The following is an 18,052-nucleotide window of genomic DNA, read 5'->3' on the forward strand; positions in this document are numbered from 1 at the left end:
ACAACTGTGCTTATGTGGAACAGGTAGGAAAAAAAAGATACAAGAAGGCCTCTTGTCCAATCTGGAGGTTATTCAAATAATGTATTGAAAACAAGGCGCCACCGCAAGAGACAATAGGAAAGCGGCGAAAACGAAGTATCGCTGAGCACATCCGGGGCCTCAGACAGAAGGGCACGTAATAGGCTTGGTTTGGCTTGCCCGTCTCCGGTCCGACGCCAGACATTGTAAACAAGTCGACCGGCTACACTTTATGCTCGCATCTGTTGTCAGAGGCTTTGATGCGTTGCACCTGCTTTCCAGAAAACGATTCTTTAGAAAAAAATATTAGCGACTTAAAGAAAATATGAGAAGTATACACCCAGGAATAGAAGAGCACAAGGTTATATGCTTGTACGCTGTAGCTAACCAAAAGGCTGGCTGTGTTCGACAAACAAGGCCGACTGTAACGGAGTGCGAAAAAAAAAAACATCGCACACCGAAAATAATGAAGAAATAAAGAAGAACGTCCGGTTATGTCTATTGAATAAACTAGAAGTCTTGTTTTTCCAAAGGTCGAAGCGGAGACGACAGACTTTCGAAAGCTGTTTTCCATCATTTTGCAATGGCTATCTTTTTTTTTTTCCTGTATACGTCCACGCAGCAAAGCGCTTCCCGTGTTTGTGTCAGCTCCCCGGTTTAAGCAGTGAGAAGTCCTAGGTAGAAACTCTTCGGCAGACAAAATCGCGTGGTCTCAATCACTTCGAGACAGCAAGTAAAAAATCAGAAACATACAAGCAAGCAAAAATTAAGGCTGTTTAGCACTACACAATAAACGTGGTAAATGATAAATGTGATTGTGTGCACCGATAGTTAGGGTTACGTTAGCTTTAGGTGCATACATTCTAAACTTCATAACCCTTACTATCGACGCGCGATATCACATTTGTCGGTTACCTTATTTAGAGCTTAGTGCTGCTAACTCTGAAGGAAGTGCAAAACTGGGGAAACTTTGTTGCTTTTTTTCTGCTGTCTTCTTCTTTCCTCCTCTCCACTTTCTATCTTTTTCCCAGTTTCTCCTGCCTTTTTTCTCCATTTTTATTGATTTATTTGATTTTTTCCCTGAGCTTCTCTTTTTCTATTTCTCATTTGTTGATAATTATAATGGTTTGATGATAATTACAACGATGTTTACTGTATATGACGTAGCGCTGCTAAACTCAAGCAAGCACCTTCTATTGCCAGCTGTGGAAAGCCACCCAAAAATAGTCCTGTGAACATAGGGTTCAGTATGCCTCAAAGAACCCCATCTGGTAAAAAAAAAATTGTTCCGGACTCCGTCATCATGGCACGTTTAGTTATAATATAGTGATTTTCACGCAAAAGCTTATCAGTTTATTGAACATAAAAATTAAAACAACGCACTCATGCTCTCATTTCATTCTCCTTCAGCAAACCACGCTCCAAGTAGTCTCGCAAAGAGTTTCATCAAATAGTGAACGCGAGAAATTCTTTGTGGTAATTGTGCGCCAGCTGGGTGCTTATCTAGGTGCGCTTCATTTTTTTAACGCAAAACTGTTGTATTCCAGGGTTCAACAAGGTTTCAGTCACGCATTTCCGTCACGGAAGTGACGTAGAGAAAATCCGTGCAATCAGAAAGCAAAGAAAAAAAGTTTCGTCAACCGGAGCTGACGTACGACCATTGGGTATAGGCGAAAGCATCTAGCCGGGCACGCTACCCAGAGCACCACGGTCACGTACTGCGGAAGCTTTACAAACGCGCCTTTTATGTCTAACACTGTCCTTTCACACTGCTCTAGGTGACGTGAAGTAATGCATAATGACTGAAATCCACGATTAATTCCTTAACGCGTCGTTTCTATATGTACGTCCCATTCGGCGCTGGGAAGTGCAGTTTCGTCGATTCATTAAAATAACACCAGGTGGCGACATTACCCCTGGCATTGACCTCGCTCGTAGCATCTATCCATGCAAAAAAAAAAAAAAACACCATCTCACACTAAAGTGAACCGTGAGTAGCACGCGAAGCAACGCATGGGTCGGCTTCAAGTTCTGTTCATCACGGACACTTCGCTCGTTGTTTACGCGTCCTTGAAAGTGGAGTGCACCATGAATTCGTCGTTAGATTATGTTGCTGTTACTCGTACCGAACTCTTGCTGAACCCGCTCTTGCTGGAAGTCTTGCTGGACCCGTTCTTGCTGGACCCGTTCTTGCTGGAACTCTTCCTGGACCCTAATGGACCCGTGTGCTCCCGAACGCCACGCGGAAGCACACGGGCCACGCGGAAGCACACGGGTCCATTGCGCGTCTGCTGAATCTCGTTGCCCGACGCCATCAAGTGATTGCTGAAAGTAGTGTAAGCGGGGAGGGCCACAGCCTCTTACATAGTCACACTCCCAGGCCCGAACGCGCTAGCGCTTTCTGACTAGGATACCGCTTGTTGGTTCATCGCGAGTCTGCAGGCTCTCGTTCCCGGATGCCATCGCGTGATTGCTCAGTGAGTGAAAGGGGGAGAAGCCACAGCGTTCTACTCAGCCCCTCACACAGGCGGGAACACGCTAGCGCGTGAACGCGTTCTGGCAGTGCTTGGGGCCAGCCGCTGCACATGCACAGTAAAGGTGGTCACGCTGCACACCACCGTATTGAACTCCGCCATAAGCTGCTTCGCATATAAAATAGCTCTGTGTCCCCATGCAGGCAGTACACCGTGTTCTGCACTTACGCACGCATTCGAAAGGCCAGCGTAGACAAGCCGCACGTTGCACTTTTCTTTACTTGGGCAGTGGAGCTCAATGGTTTAACATGCCGCTTGTGGGTGACCTTAGGTAAAGTTCGGCGTCCATTCAGTGACGGGTCACCTGGCTGTCACACCGCTTTTTAAAGACGATAGTCTTTCTTGGCGACCTTTGACGGAAAAATTTTGGTCTGTCTGTCTGTCTGTCTGTCTGTCTGTCTGTACATTTGTCTGTTTGCCCGCCCTTACCGATACCTCAAACGGCAGTAAACGGCCCAACCCATCCGCAGCGCCCACCAATATTGCTCAAGGTTTAGCGTTCCTGCTTGTGCGATTGTCAATTAAAAAGCAATCATTGCGCATATCTGAGGCACCATACCAACACGTCGATGTTTTGTATGTGTGCCTTTATACTAGAGAAGGCACACACAAATATATCTAAGGACCGTAGTGTTTATCACGCTTCGCTGACAGTGCAACGCGATGCTCAAAAAGGTAATGGCTTTCAACGCTTTGCTACGACAACACGGTGGTGGCACCTGCCCGTCGCTTCGCGTTCTACACCTTATCACCTACGAGACAAGCGCGCATCTTTTTTTCGCGGGCGCGCACGCCTTCCTTCGTTTTCGAGCTGCCAGATGGCGCTCGTGTCTTACGTGCCTCGATGCGCTCGTTCGCCTCCACTGCACGCTCGAGGCACTCTAATGCAGCGCCTCTAGAATACCATTCCCCAATTTTCTTGCGTAGAACATCAGATAAACGTTTTGTTCACTCTCTCCAGACGCAAGACTATCGTCTTTCGACGACATATGCAGTGTAACATGCAGATTCGGGACCAATTTTTACTCATTCCGCTCTTACTATTAACTACTGCAGCTATACTATACACGTATTTATGATCCCGAAAATTTGTTTAATCATTGTCAGAGACGTACATGGGTGCGTTCACGTTGAACGTTGCTATAGTGGTCAAGCACCGAGGAACATAATGCAAACTTTATTACATCAATGTACAGTAAACATTCAGCTACTTATGTATCGTTAAATGCCACTTTCATATTGACGGAGGAATATGACGGATAGATAACAACGTTCTATTTGGTTTTTTTTTTTCGAAAGCCTGCATGTCTTTAGGCACAATCAACCGTATAGCCCTGTGTGTCATGATGTGCGCATCTGTGCGTTTGATGACCAAGCCCTGAAAACCACGTGCTCCAGTCACCGCTTAAAATCTCGGCGTTGCTCACATAGATCCGAAGAAGTGCGGGCTCACACGAATTGTTAAGCTGACGTCCACACCGACGAATCTTCAGAGTTATTATTTAAAAGGTTCATTGCCGAGCAGAATGTCTTACGTCTGTTTTTATCATGGATGAATCACTACACTTCCCGTGTAAATGTTTTGAGAAAAGAACGGGGTTCTTTTTGAGACGAAGTGGAGGCTCTCGAATATTGCGTATAGTTCGTAACCTTCAAGTATACTGCATAGCCCTTGACTATCGAAAAAACTTTCGGTGGTGAATCTCCCAGATGAACTCTTCATGAAGTGCCCCGAATATGAGTACGGCACAGTCGTTGTTCTTATTTAGAAACGGCTATTTACTCTCCCATAGTTGAGTAACAAGTACTCAGAATCGTTAAACATTTTTTTTCTAAACACACAGTCTCGTAGTCTATCACAGTCCTGGGATGGCTTAATGCTCACCCATGATGGAGTGCGAGGTACTATAAATCGTTAGACAAGTTTTCTAAACACACATTTGCTACACGAGTACGTGAAAGCACTTTTACGTATAGGCGATGTTTTAGAAAGTTGAAAACCTTTTAACGAAAAAAGCATTGCCCCGCAGACATAACGGTACCGGCGCTCTCTTTTTTAGTGTTGCCTTCCGAAAGCACAACCGAAAGCCTGACGCTAGCCTTGAAAACAGAACAAGTCAAAACAAAACTACATGTATCGATATACAAAATCGAATGTCCCTCGGCGATTACTGTAGCTTTTGTTGTCTGCGTGCTGCCGGTGCTCTCCGATCACCATTGTTGGCCACACATGTAATGACGACACGCTCCTTCAAAGTTTATTGCGTTGAGATTTGAGAGAATGTGAACACAACAGTGCTAAGACCGCACGAGCGCTTCGCGAATACTTGGAAACGCAGTCAGCTTTCTGTTCCCATTTCGTTTTACATTATGGCTAACTATTTAAATTTTAAAATGCCACTACACCTAGACGTAAAAGCCACGTGCCATATTATAAGTGTTTATTCAAGTACCGGAGACCTTTAGTGCTTCTGGGCATTCTTTCTGACTGTATCTCAAACACATATCCCTATAGCTAAATTAAGGAGTCGCACTTACAACATCACTGGGAAGGTTCGATTTAAACGGAATTAAATTATTTATAAAGGCATAATAATATTTTTAGTGTTATAGAAGTCATTTCGGAATTTTTATTTTTTTGAAAGAGTACCTAAATGAATATTAAATAAACATAACTATCATTTAAAACCTAAATAAGTATCAAATCCGGAGACCGAGAAGCAATACCTGCGCCAATAATATTTATGGTTTTGAGAATGCAAGCATACCTGTAGTGCGTCGCCATCCCATGAGCGTGCGCGGAATTTACATCTTCATTATGCTCTAAAACCAATTAAGCATAATAGTTAACCAGAATAGTTTCGGTAAGCACGCTTATAAGCTTTAGAAATAGCCAGTTCCTGACATCAGCTTATGTCGATCGGTCATCGAGAAGTTAAGGAATTTATCCAAGCCACATTTTTCTTCGATCAACAACCAAACACGTAGACGAGGAAACGAACAACAACAAAAAACGATTCTCAGCTCAAGCGGCTGGCCCGCATGAATGCTACAACACGCTCTTACTCTTAAAGTACGTCACGTGACCCACCTGAAGCGACTCCCACCAATCGGTGAACAACCTGCAGCAGGGCACAAGTCCAGAGAGGAACACACAGACTGTCCATTAGTGACGTCACAGTTCTTGCTTCGCGTAACACACGGGAAACCACACTCGCGCTTATAATCCTCGGGTCAAAAAGAACATTAAATGTGGCGAAGCAAAGTCCAGTTTCGCAAACAGAGGATAATTCATTAGTACACTTCATTTTCACTTGTTAATTACGGTAAGATCGCTTCATGGATTTCGGTGATGTAAAGTTCAGTGGCGACAACCACTTGGTGCTCTCTTCCTCACTTTGGAGCGACACATCGTCGATTGGCCGCGCGGTTTACAGCGCATGCGCAAAACGAGCATTTGCTCGATGCTGATTTACTACGCATGCCTGCATTTTGCTAACTGGTGAACTAGAATTTGTCTACTCGCGACATACAGATGGATGCTCTGAGCGGCTTCGGGGCTACAGTGGTTCTACGCATAATGCGAGACGATGACCTCGACTTGTGCGCCAAATTGGAGGAGTCGAAATGCGTTGGTCGCATCGACAGTGGCTTCTCGGAATACATTTCGGTGTTTAATAGTCGGTGACTATTGAGAGTAAGGTGACGCACTCTGTAGAGAAGACGCTGGGTGCGCAACCGAGAGATTCTGCGGTCAGTTCTTCGGAACACAATGTTAGACACGAAAGTCGCAACAGATAGGGAAGAAGCACTGCACACGAGAGTCCCTTTGGAGATCGGAGTATGTACCTTGGCACGTGCGACATGGTCGAGCCGTGGGATTTCAGGTGTCCCTCTCCGTGGCGATGTTGGTCAACCTTCTCGCGGAGTCGCGGTCACCGTCACCGAAGTTTGTTCACTTTCGCCGAACAATCGACCGTGAAACGAGAGTTGAGTTGACGCGGGAAGCGTTCAGGGAGGCCGGTCGATTCACGGATAATTGTGGAGCCAGAAGGAGCATAGGGTGCTGCAAGAGCATAGGATGGTAAACGAAGCGCAGACATTCGCTTGCAGCAACGTGAGCGAAACGCACTTGGCGCCGACCGCCACTTGACTGCACGACGGGGCGGTAGCGAATTCTTGTTGTCTCCCGAATTCCGAGAGAAGAGGGAAAAAGAGGGATGCCATGGATGAATGAAGGAGCTATATGATCGCCCTTCTTGCCCTCCTTTCCCTCTCTTTCCCCACGCCCTCCCGATTCGGCTCGGGCCTCTCTCTCTCGTGGCTTTCGCAGAGCGAGAAGGTATACATCTCAAGATGCAAGCTCTGAAGAAGTTGTATTGTTTCTGTCATGTGACCTCCCTCTCTCTCTCCACGCCTTCTTGAGTTGCGTGGAATGGTTGAAATGTTTCCCATTGCGCCTTTGCCAGTCCCGCCTTCCCAATTTCTTTCTTCCCTTTCTTTTGAAATGTGTCCCATTGCATGTTTTCTTGTCCCACCTTTCCCTTTCTTTCTTTCTTTCTTTCTTTCTTTCTTTCTTTCTTTCTTTCTTTCTTTCTTTCTTTCTTTCTTTCTTTCTTTCTTTTTCTCTCTATCTTTCTTTCCTTTTCTATCTTTCTTTCTTTCTTGCTTGCTTGCTTGCTTTCTCTCTTTTCTAAACTTTTTTTCCAGGACGGTATTGCGTTTTCACATTCCATTTCATTCATTTACTTCAAAACACAGTTCATGTTTTATCCCGTTCTTCTTATACGTTCGCCGCTCTCACCCTTTTTGCCTCCCGATTTTGTCTGAACCGTGACGTCACGCCCCAACGGTTCGCCACTCGGACGTTTTTCTCGGCGTTCTTTTGTTTTCAGTCACGTGCTCATTACTCCATGCGCTTTCTCTCTCTTTCACTTTTAATCAGCTTCCCTTTCTATCACAACACTGCCGTTTGACTCCGAGAGAGACAAATGACTTTTGTAAAGCACGACAAAGGAAAAACGACAGGCTTAGCACGTACCCTACATAGTGAGGCAGCCGTGACTACCAAAAAAAGCGTTCACACCTTTTAGTATGCGAACTGGGATGCTACTGCACCCCATCGGAGTTATTGCGGAAATTGACTCCCTTGACGGGGAAATTTCAGGTCAACATATGCAACTACAGTGCCGCAGTGAAGCCTGCCTGGCGCTGGACACACTGCCCGAGGATGTATACGTGTTTTACCAGTCATGTATTCCTCCGAAGTTTCGCGACAGCGTTTTATACGCTTCACAGGCTGCCTCGCATTCATAATGTATTCCTGGTTAGTGTACACGTTTCGGAGAGTACATTTCGTGATTGGTTGCGCGGCGTCAACAAAATTCTACCTGCTTGGCACGTCCGTCAGTGTCGATGGCCCCGCGAAACATGGGAGGCGCTTTCAGGTGGGGCAGAGGGGGGGGGGGGGGGGTTGTAGCACCCGCGAGTGGTGGCAGCGTGGACCACTTGTGTGTTGGCGATAACGGTAGATTTGGTGACTGGATAGCACAACACTGAGCTCACATCAGTATGAGCAGAGGGAGAAGATATTATCGAGCTCTAATAATGATGCTCAATGATGGTTACTATAAGCAGTGCATATGTTCTAAACTCTAATGTTATTTAAACATCAACGCACATACGCAGAAAGGTTATGATAATGATTAAGAATTCATCAACGGTCTGACGGAGCAATTGCTGCCAGGGAGATAAAAAGTCTGCCCGCAGGAGACATGCCACTCGGTGTTCTTTCAAGTTTATACGTATCGCGACATAATTGCAGTCGGTGTATACACTTTCAACCTCGTTTGAGATTTGTTTTACTGAGCAAGTGGTTCATTTCAGCAGAGCTGCTTTGATTTTGCTTTCCCATTTCATTTTACTTGAACTTGCTAAATAGAACCTATGTATGTGGATGAACGCATACCCTTCACTGTACGCTTTCTTCTGCAGAGTTACTTGCCACTGTTATCATGTGTCTCCATAGTCTTGTTCAACGTACGTTCCAGCTGGTGGAACATAACCCTCAGAGTACTCGACCTAATCAGCCCAACTCTTACGATTGTGTACGCAAGAAAAGTTTGCATGTATACGGACGCTGACACGAGCAAAACGTCCAAGGCAACTGCCACTTTTAGTCTCCATTTTAGTGAAGGCATTAATTAGTCCTTAATTCTGAGAGTGCAGCAGCACGCTGAGACAGTAGAAAATTATTAAAGGAAGCACGCCGGCAACCGTTTTCTATTGAAAAACACCAAAGAGCCGTTTCACAACCTAAAACGAAATTACCAAGGCTTTCTACCTGGCCCGTCGAACCTTTCCTCCACCCAGCGAGAAGTCGAAGTGCAGGATGCAGGCGGCCGCCCTACGACAGCTGCAGACGCATACGTATCTCAAACTCTCACTGTTTAACAAACTATACCCCAATATATATCTTACGAAGATATGCAAGGTATGACGTGTTGAGGTTGCCAGATTAAATCACATGCTCTGGGATTGTGCCAAATATCCGCAAGGTGCGAAACCTGGAAGCCTTCCATCGTGGTGATCCGCTGCCCTATGCTGTCTGTGCAGCCCCAGTCTCGGCTATTAACTCTGGGCCGTCCACGAGTCCCGTGAGGTGGCGGTCAGGCAAGGTCTTGTCGTAACCACGTGGGAGACCCAAGGCCCGGTCGGCGAAAGCTCTGCCGGTCTTCCAATAAAGTTGTTACCAACCAACCAAGCACGCACACACAGATCCATTTCGTATTTTTGTCGCGTGCTCAGTTTGCCCGCCAACAATCAGTGCTGTACTAATTAACCACAGTGAAGTCATTTATAAGCATCGCATCATTCTTGGTTACTCAAGTAATTCCCGTTGGGGTTACACACTACGCAAGGAGCCGGATTTACAGAAGCGCAGCTTTCATGAATCGATGAACAGTGTCAGAAGACTCAGATTTTCAGCAACAGCGTAACTTCCACCAAAAGCACCGTAACATCACGCATATCTTATACATGCTGAACGCTTATTCATCGAGGTTTATCGCCAGTCTTGGTTCCGTGTGGCGCGATATTTACAGACAAACCAGTATAATAACTATGTAACATCTGTGTAACAATTCTAGCACCATACGTCATAGTTACTTTTAACAATGAAGCTGCTCTAGCCATGAGTAAAATGTCGGTCGTGACCTAAAGCTATTGTCATCATCAACAAGTGGCTCTCTTTGCCATTTTCTGCTTCGCTTCTATAGAACACGCATGTCGGTTTCTCCAATGTGGCAGGTAACGACTGCATTTCGCGTAACGTGTAGCATGCTTTGAACGACGGGAAATTGTGAGCGTGAACGCTAGCAGAGCAAAGCATATGCCGTGCATACTATGGAGTAGCGAGCCGGTAGGAAAGAGAAGTGAGCGTAAGTAGGGGAGAGGTAATGGTGAGGAGGAGTAGAAAAATGAGGAGAAGAAAGGGTAAAGCATAAACCAGAAAGAATGCGAAAAAAAAAGAAGGGAGAAAGAAGTTCATGAACAGAAAGAGAGAGACAGAGAGAATGGCAATGAATGAAAGCGAAAGAGGTGTAATGAGAGATAGAAAGAAAGAAGGGGCTGAAAGAAGAAGAAATATATAGAGAGAAACAGAAATTAGCACAGAAAGAAGAGAGAGAAAAAAAAAGAAAAGAGAGAAGATGGAAATATAGAAGGAAAGAGCGAAAAATTTGCAAAACTTTGTGAACAGCGAAAGAGAGGATAGCACAGTTGCCCACCAGCTTTGCCGCCTCTCAAGCCCTGCGCATTCAATGGAAGCCACGAGTTTTTTTCTTCCAAGCGCTGATTTGCTTAGATTTATCACCAGTCTCTTCAGCGCCGAGGAGATAGAGCGAGAGAAGCAGTAACGACGGTCTCAAAGAGTCGAGATTATCGTCTCCCACTCGAGCACGTGCATCGATTGCATCGCCCAAATATGTGCCGAGCTGTATAAAGCGCGAAACGCGGTGAATACTACAGGAAGGACAGTGTTGCGCGGCGGTGAATAAGCGATAGATAAACAGCACGTGACAAAGGATATCAATACGAAAGGTCAACTCAAGTGCAACTTTCGACTTCACTGACAGTTGACGCAGCATACAGGAAAGACGGTTCAAGTCGACGATCGTGCAGACGTGTTATCTTACCCTATGCTCGATAGCGACACTTGAAAATTTCGACGAAATGGCGACGCTGTATAGCGCACGTCGTTTTTATCAATTCTCATAAGGACGGCTCGTACGCCAGCGTGTGCGGAACGAGGCGGTTACCATGGTAATAGCGGTGGCGCATGCAGCACACTGCAGGAAGACCAAGTGTACACACTTTCAATGCGTATCTCAGCGCTATCGTTTCGGCTTACTTAAGGAAATACATGGGTGCAAACAGCAGTGCTGTCGCGCCATTGAGCTTGTCGCTCAGCAGTACAGAGCGTGAATGCACAGTGGATTATCGGGACTGTCGCTATGGGTGGCACACAGAACAACGCGGAGGGGCCGCTTTCGGACTATGGCGCGAAAATGCGCCTAAAAGAAATACCGCACGACGGAGCTTTAAAACTTTGGCGACCGGGAGGTGGAATGGCATAAAAGACTGCAGCATTCGCTTTTGTTTGTGTCTGCATGTTGAGTCTAATTCACTTGCCCAAAACTTCTTCATAAACATTTATAACATAAAAAATGTCAATGGTAGAAGAAATGAGGATTTAAAATAGCGATAAGCCACCTTCGACGTTATAACAGCAGGTTTAGGCCCGCCGGGATTACAACAGCGTGTGGAGATATCGCTGATTTATTGATGTGGGTTTTGAACGAGAGCCACATACGAGCAAATAGCACGACTATGATGATGCGGGAAAATTGTCAAGCATGCAACGTGTGTATCTGCTAACTAATTCGATAATATCGGCATTAAAGGTCAATATTTCAACAATTAGTATCGTCATTATTTTCCTTTCCCGAATCAGTCGCGAATGTATTGAAGTTTTGCAAAGGATAGGAAAACCATTATTGCGTGACTCACCTTCTTACGTCAGCGATGCAAAAGGCCAGTCCCCAGCCATTGTGAAGCTCTGAGTGGCGTTTCACTGCGGAAGAAATGAAAGAAAAGAAAAATAAACCTCCAAGATAGAGGCGCACACAGTGCCGATTTTGAACTGTGCGTTCGTTTGCCAGCGAAGAACAGTTCGCGTAATTCTGACACGTAATGCCGTTGGCCAATCAAACAGACCATTCACAGAAATATCAAAGAACGTGAAATACCATGAGCACGCTGGCTCTACGTGCTGTTTGAACAAGTCTCCAAGTTAGAGTGTTACAACCAATCAGTCAATCAATAAATTAATAAATAACTGAACAACTAAATAAATATTTAAATCAAGAAGTGTTTGTAATTTACATAGCAGTGTTCACAGATGATATGGGTATTGTAGCTCAAAACAAAAAAGCGGAAAATTCACCAACCAGAGAAGTTGGCGACCTTCTCTTCATCAGGCAAACCCGTTTGTATGTTTCGCACGTCTTTCAGATATGTTGTGTTACTACTCCTTAATAAGCACTTCTTGTTGAGGTTCGAGGTGGTAGAATAATTTTATTGGAACTTCACCATACACCACTCCTGCAGACAGGCTTATAAAGAAGCTTCAGCTGTTTCTTTTTTTTCAATTTTAGTGGACCAGTGGAGACTATAGTGGGATTTACCCAATTTTCGTACCACTGTGGTGGACATGAGAGCCTCGATTAATCGCAGCTTTGCTATTAAAAAGGTTAATTTGCTAGGACGCACCAAACCTAAGGTTCTGGCTTTTCCTTGAAATAAAGAATAAATTAAGGAGTTGTTGACAACATTACTTGGTGACTGCTGCCCATAACGCATGGTTTATTTTGCATATCTCCTTCTCGCTTACTAACCAAAACGGTGAAATAAGAATAAGAAAAAAAAATCCGAGTCATTCCACTCTGAGGCGGTGGATGATCAGCGAAGCTGAAGCTAGAGACAGAGATGCGACACAACAATTCGAGCTACAGCCAATCACCCTGCTTTGATTGATTGATTTGTGGGGTTTAACGTTCCAAAACCACATGATTACGAGAGACGCCGTAGTGGAGGGCTCCGGAAATTTCTACCACCTGGGGTTCTTTAACGTGCACCCAAACCTGAGCACACGGGCCTACAACATTTCTGCCTCCATCGGAAATGCAGCCGCCACAGCCGGGATTCGATCTCGCGACCTGCTGGTTAGCAGCCGAGTACCTTAGCCATTAGACCACTGTGGCGGGGCAGCTAATCACCCTGCAACAATTACCTTGCAATCAAATATCAAATATCTGTCCATAAGCCTGCTGCCATTAAATTGCTCCTTTAATGTTCTCCATATCAGCAGCAAGCATCTTTTTGCGTCAATATGCGTCCTAAGTATTGTGTTGGGTTCAACATGTTCGTGGCACTTCGTGGATGATCTTTAATTTGTATTCGCCGGCGTGTTCCGCTCTTAATATTTATAGAAATAGTGGAAAGCAGTGTGTATTGCCAGATTTTTTTCGTTTGTTCCATACGTGCGCTAGAGGTTTCTGCGCACAAATAGACAAGTCCCGTAGTCATATACAGCTACAGTGAAAAAAAAAAGTAGGAAATTGACCAACGAATACGACACTGCGTTCTAATGCGAATTATGCGGCAGCACAATGCTGGGGCCATGCCGACTGTGTTTGAAGCTCTTTCATTTCCTGCAGCTGAGGCAATGTGCCATATGTTGTGTACTGCTACAGCAACTGCCAGCGCTTGAGTGCAACGCACACCACTCTCTAGGCACTGCAGTCGTCGCGAACCAAGCGAAACGCCGACAGCTCCGCAACGACAAGCGAAGCCAACAGAAATGCGCCTGGTAGCCCTGCATGGCCACAAGTTCCGACGGAGGGGCTCGTAATGTCCATATTAAAACGTTGTCGGGTCACTTGGTCACTTGAACTAGATGCAAAAGGTTCGGAAATTTCAAACACTCGGAAAAAATCACAGCGTATCCACGGAGTGAAAGATGATGACTGGGGCGAAGCGTCTGTCAGCCCATATGTGTTTCCATCCGTCCGTTCGTTCTTGCTTCCGTCCGTCCGTCTGGCCATGAGTCCGTCCGTGAGTCCATCCGTGAGTCCATCTGTGAGTTTATCCATCCGTCCGTCCGTCCGTGCGTCCATTCACCCGTCCATGCTCCCAACTCCAAGTACCCCCATAACCCCATCTCCCATCTCACATCCCCTGTGACACATACCTACTCTAGAGCAGGTATGTGCCACCGGTTGCTACCTACTACTACTACTACATACATCGGAGGATGTACAGGCCCACGCCATAAGGAGCTTCGCCTCTAAAAGACCCGTTTCTAAAGACGATAGTCTTTCTTGGGAACCTTCGACGCAAAACTTTTGGTCTGTCTGTCTGTCTGTCTGTCTGTCTGTCTGTCTGTCTGTCTGTCTGTCTGTCTGTCTGTCTGTCTGTCTGTCTGTCTGTCTGTCTGTGCATGTGTCTGTCTGTCTGTCTGTCTGTCTGTCTGTGCATGTGTCTGTCTGTCTGTCTGTCTGTCTGTCTGTCTGTCTGTCTGTCTGTCTGTCTGTCTGTCTGTCTGTCTGTCTGTCTGTCTGTCTGTGCATGTGTCTGTCTGTCTGTCTGTCTGTCTGTCTGTCTGTCTGTACATTTGTCCGTTTGTCCACTCTTAACAGCATCGGGTATTCGAAACGGCCGACCCCATCTGCAGCGCCTACATATATGTTGCTCAAAATTCAGCGTTCATACTTGTGCAATTGTCGATTAAAAAACAATTATTGCGCGTGTCTGGGGCTCCATAACAACGCATATATGTTCTGCATGTGCGCCTTTCACTAGAAAAGGCATACATAAGCCATTTCAAGGACCCTAGCGCTTATCACGCTGCGCTGACTATCCAACGCTTGCACGGAAAGGCAAGTGTTTCCTATGCTTTGCTAAAACGAGCTGGTGGAGGCGCCTACCCGTCGCTTTGCGTTCTACATCTTATCACCTCTGAGGCGGGTGCGCACACCCGTCTCGGAGCCACGCGCTTTGTTCTTGGAAAAAAAAACTGCCAGATGGCGCTCATGTCTCACGTGTGACGTGACTTGATGAGCTCGTTTACCTCCGCTGCACGCTCGAGACACTCTAACTCACCGATTTTCTTGAACAAAACATCTAATAAATGTTTTGTTCAATCTCTCCACACGCAAGACTATCGTCTTTCGACGACATTTGCAGATAAATGCAGATACGGGGCCAATTTTTTTCACTTTTTTCTCCTGAATTTTGAACAAAATGGGAAAGAACAAATTTTGTTTAGCATATGGAAATATTTGTTATTTCCATGTGTTAAGAGAAATAACTTTCATTATGTAAATAACAGAAATCATATGCGTTCTTCCTTTTCTCAAACGAATAGGGTATTCAACCGATCGAAGGCAGGCCAGAAGCATCACCGCGAGATCATTTAACTCTGTGTGACTGGGTTCCGCTGCCTAGAATTGTTACGGCAGTTAGAACACAGAACGCAGAAATGTCTATTCCACCATGGCTTCGACCAGATGGTAAAAAGAAGTTCAAACTCTTATTCAGATATAGAATCACTGGCTTCATCTGTAGCTTTCTTGATCATGCTAAGATGTCGCGTAGGAAAAAGCGTAGTTGCAGGCGCAGTGCTTACAGACAGCGGGTCAGTGTTTGCCGCCAACGGTCTACTCGACCGCGAAGAGCATCCACACGTCGGAAATTGGCCCAACCATTGCAGACCATTGGAAAATGTGCTTCCACATGGTTTTATAAGCGAATTTCCGCCGCAGGTCGCAGAAGTGTACGAGGGAAAGTCAAAAGTGAACAATAACGGCTACGAAAACACCAGAAACCCCCTCCAACAAGACTTGAGTGGAAGCTTTTGTGAACGTGAGTGTTCCGAGGGATTACTAAGTTGCGTTATGTATACCTACAATATGATACCGACAGACTCAGTAATCGCTCTCTTTCGCCCTCGTTTGTTCTCTTTCACAGTAGTTCGCTATTGTTGATGCCGACAATGCCAACACCAATCGCGACGCCGATTTGGGCAGGAATGCGCGCTCATGTAGTAGTAGTAGTAGTATTAGTAGTAGTAGTAGTAGTAGTAGTAGTAGTAGTAATTAGGTGAGGAAAAGAAGACGCGAAGTGCAAGGGAAGAGTGTGGGGCTTCTTTCCTACTTTCCATCGCATCGCGCCGGGCTAACTCTTTTAAACTTTAAATGTGAATGCATTTCTTAGTCGAGTTATGTCTGGCATCCGGCGTTGTCCGTGGCGATGTCCGCGCACTGGATGGTGTTATCTCTCCGCTCTCACTCTCTCTCCCGTAGCAACAGCTGCGGGTGCGCGAAACGTTACCAGAACTTACTAGAATTGGGCGCGCGCGCTTATCCTCGCCCTTAGCAAACCGGAACATGTGGTGCGAGAGAGCGTAAGAGAGAGTATGCGCAGTGCTTTGACACTCCTCCTCTCGCTGTTCGCTCTCTCTTTTCTCTGCACTCCACTCTCCCGTCCGCTCGTGCCTCATTCCCTACAGTTCGCTGGCTGGGCGCCTCAACAACATCCAAGAACATCTAAGAACATCTAAGAACATCTAAGAACGTCTAAAAACGTCTAAAAACATCTAAAAACATCTAAAAATATGTAAAAACATCTAAGAACACCTAAGAACATCTGCTCGAGACGCCGCTGTAAAACGCTGATGCCGAGCCGAGAACGCTGGCACCCCTTTCTTCTGTCCGCTCGCTCCTCACTCTCGACGGTTCGCTGGCTGGGCGCCTCTCAAGGCGATGAAAGAATTCGGTGAAGGCGAATGTCTGACGGCAACGGTACCTTTTACAGCGCTAGAAGTGCACTCGCATTTCCTCACGATTCCCTTCGGGGAGTGGAGGGGGGAGGCATTTTTTTTCTTTCCTCCACACCGAAAGTCGAAACCTCAGTACAGCGAAATAGTTCAGCTGCTACACGCAACGACGATTGTCAGGTTTTAATATCTAAGCCACAGTAAAATTAGAAAGCACGAAATGAGTAACCTCAATAAAAAGTCACATTGTCGCATCGAAAATGGTTCCTCGTCAACAAGCCCCTTAACCATAGAGCATCATTTATTAGAAAACGGCTTCTACATGTACGCATTTGACCAGAGCACATTTGATGGCTTCACTTGTATAGACTATCTTATAAATCAGCTTGAGTTTTGCAATACTAAGCTCTAAAGCTTTAGGTCTCTGTGGGCGTTAGGTAATCGGGACGGCATTATGATCTCCCATAGTAGAGTACGATGTACTCTAAATCGTTAAGCACTTTTTCTAAACACTTCGTTTTAATTTGATGTAAATGAAGTGGTTTTACCAATATATATATATATATATATATATATATATATATATATATATATATATATATATATATATATATATATATATATATATAACTTTCTTGGCTTTAGTCCCACGGGGTGGCTTTTTGCTCTCCCAAAGTAGTAGAGCACCCGGTAATCTAAATCGTTCACAACTTTATTTAAACACAATGCTGTGGTTCGGGACATCTGCTCGGCCTAATGAAATGTGAAATGCGAGTCCCATGGAACAGCTCTCTGCTCTCCCAAGTACTCAAAATCGTTAACCACTTCTTCTAAACGCAGTATAATTGCTGCGTCATGAGCTCGTTCACGGCGTAATTGTTGTCGCCACCGCCTCATCAAGTGTGATGTCTACGGGACGGCTTTCAGCTCTCACACAGTATAGTAGTACTCTAATTCGTTAATAACTTTTTCTCAACACCCACCCGGTAGTCTAAACCGTTGAACAGTTTTTTTTTTCCTAGACACACGGCTACATATCGCTGTGTGCATGCTCTGAGCTTCATTCGTGTCCACGGTGTAAAATTTGTCAACATGGCGTCATCGAGTGTGAGGCCCATGGGACGGCTTTATTCTCTCCCATAGTGGAGTACCAAGTGCTTTAAATGGTTGACTACATTTTATCAACATCTTCCTAGCTTATAGAGTAATTCTCAATTTACTAAAGGCCCTTATGACTTCTTGAATTTGGGACAGCTAATTGCACTCCCATAGTAGAGTACATCGTACTCTAAATCGTCGAACATTTCTTTTAAACACATTTAAACGAACAGTGCTACGTTAGACGCATACGCATAAGAACGGTAGCGTTGGTGCAAGGAGGATCCTCCTCGGGTTTATGCACATAATGAATGTTTCATCGTTTTTTTTTTAATTCACTTCACGACTTACAAAGACAAGACAAAAACATTAGCTCAACAGCCCAAGAAGGTGGCGCCTATGCGTGTCTCAGGTAAAACTGTCCACAGAGGCGCATCCTTGTGTGGCAACCGGGGATAATAATTATTTTTTTTTTGGTCACACGTACAGCTCAAATTTGTGAGGC

The 18,052-nt window shown here is 45.4% G+C and overlaps 1 protein-coding gene across 1 annotated transcript in view; it reads right to left on the reverse strand.

Moving 5' to 3' along the window:
- Nucleotides 1–18,052, reverse strand: part of FoxP (forkhead box transcription factor P) — a 488,938-nt gene that overhangs the window by 395,043 nt on the left and 75,843 nt on the right. Inside the window, exon 2 of the mRNA XM_075873691.1 lies at nucleotides 11,622–11,685. The gene's annotated coding sequence lies outside the window, so the exon portion shown is untranslated. The remainder of the gene's footprint in view (nucleotides 1–11,621; nucleotides 11,686–18,052) is intronic.

This window comes from Rhipicephalus microplus, chromosome 9 (assembly GCF_043290135.1).
Source record: "Rhipicephalus microplus isolate Deutch F79 chromosome 9, USDA_Rmic, whole genome shotgun sequence".
Lineage (NCBI taxonomy): Eukaryota > Metazoa > Arthropoda > Arachnida > Ixodida > Ixodidae > Rhipicephalus > Rhipicephalus microplus.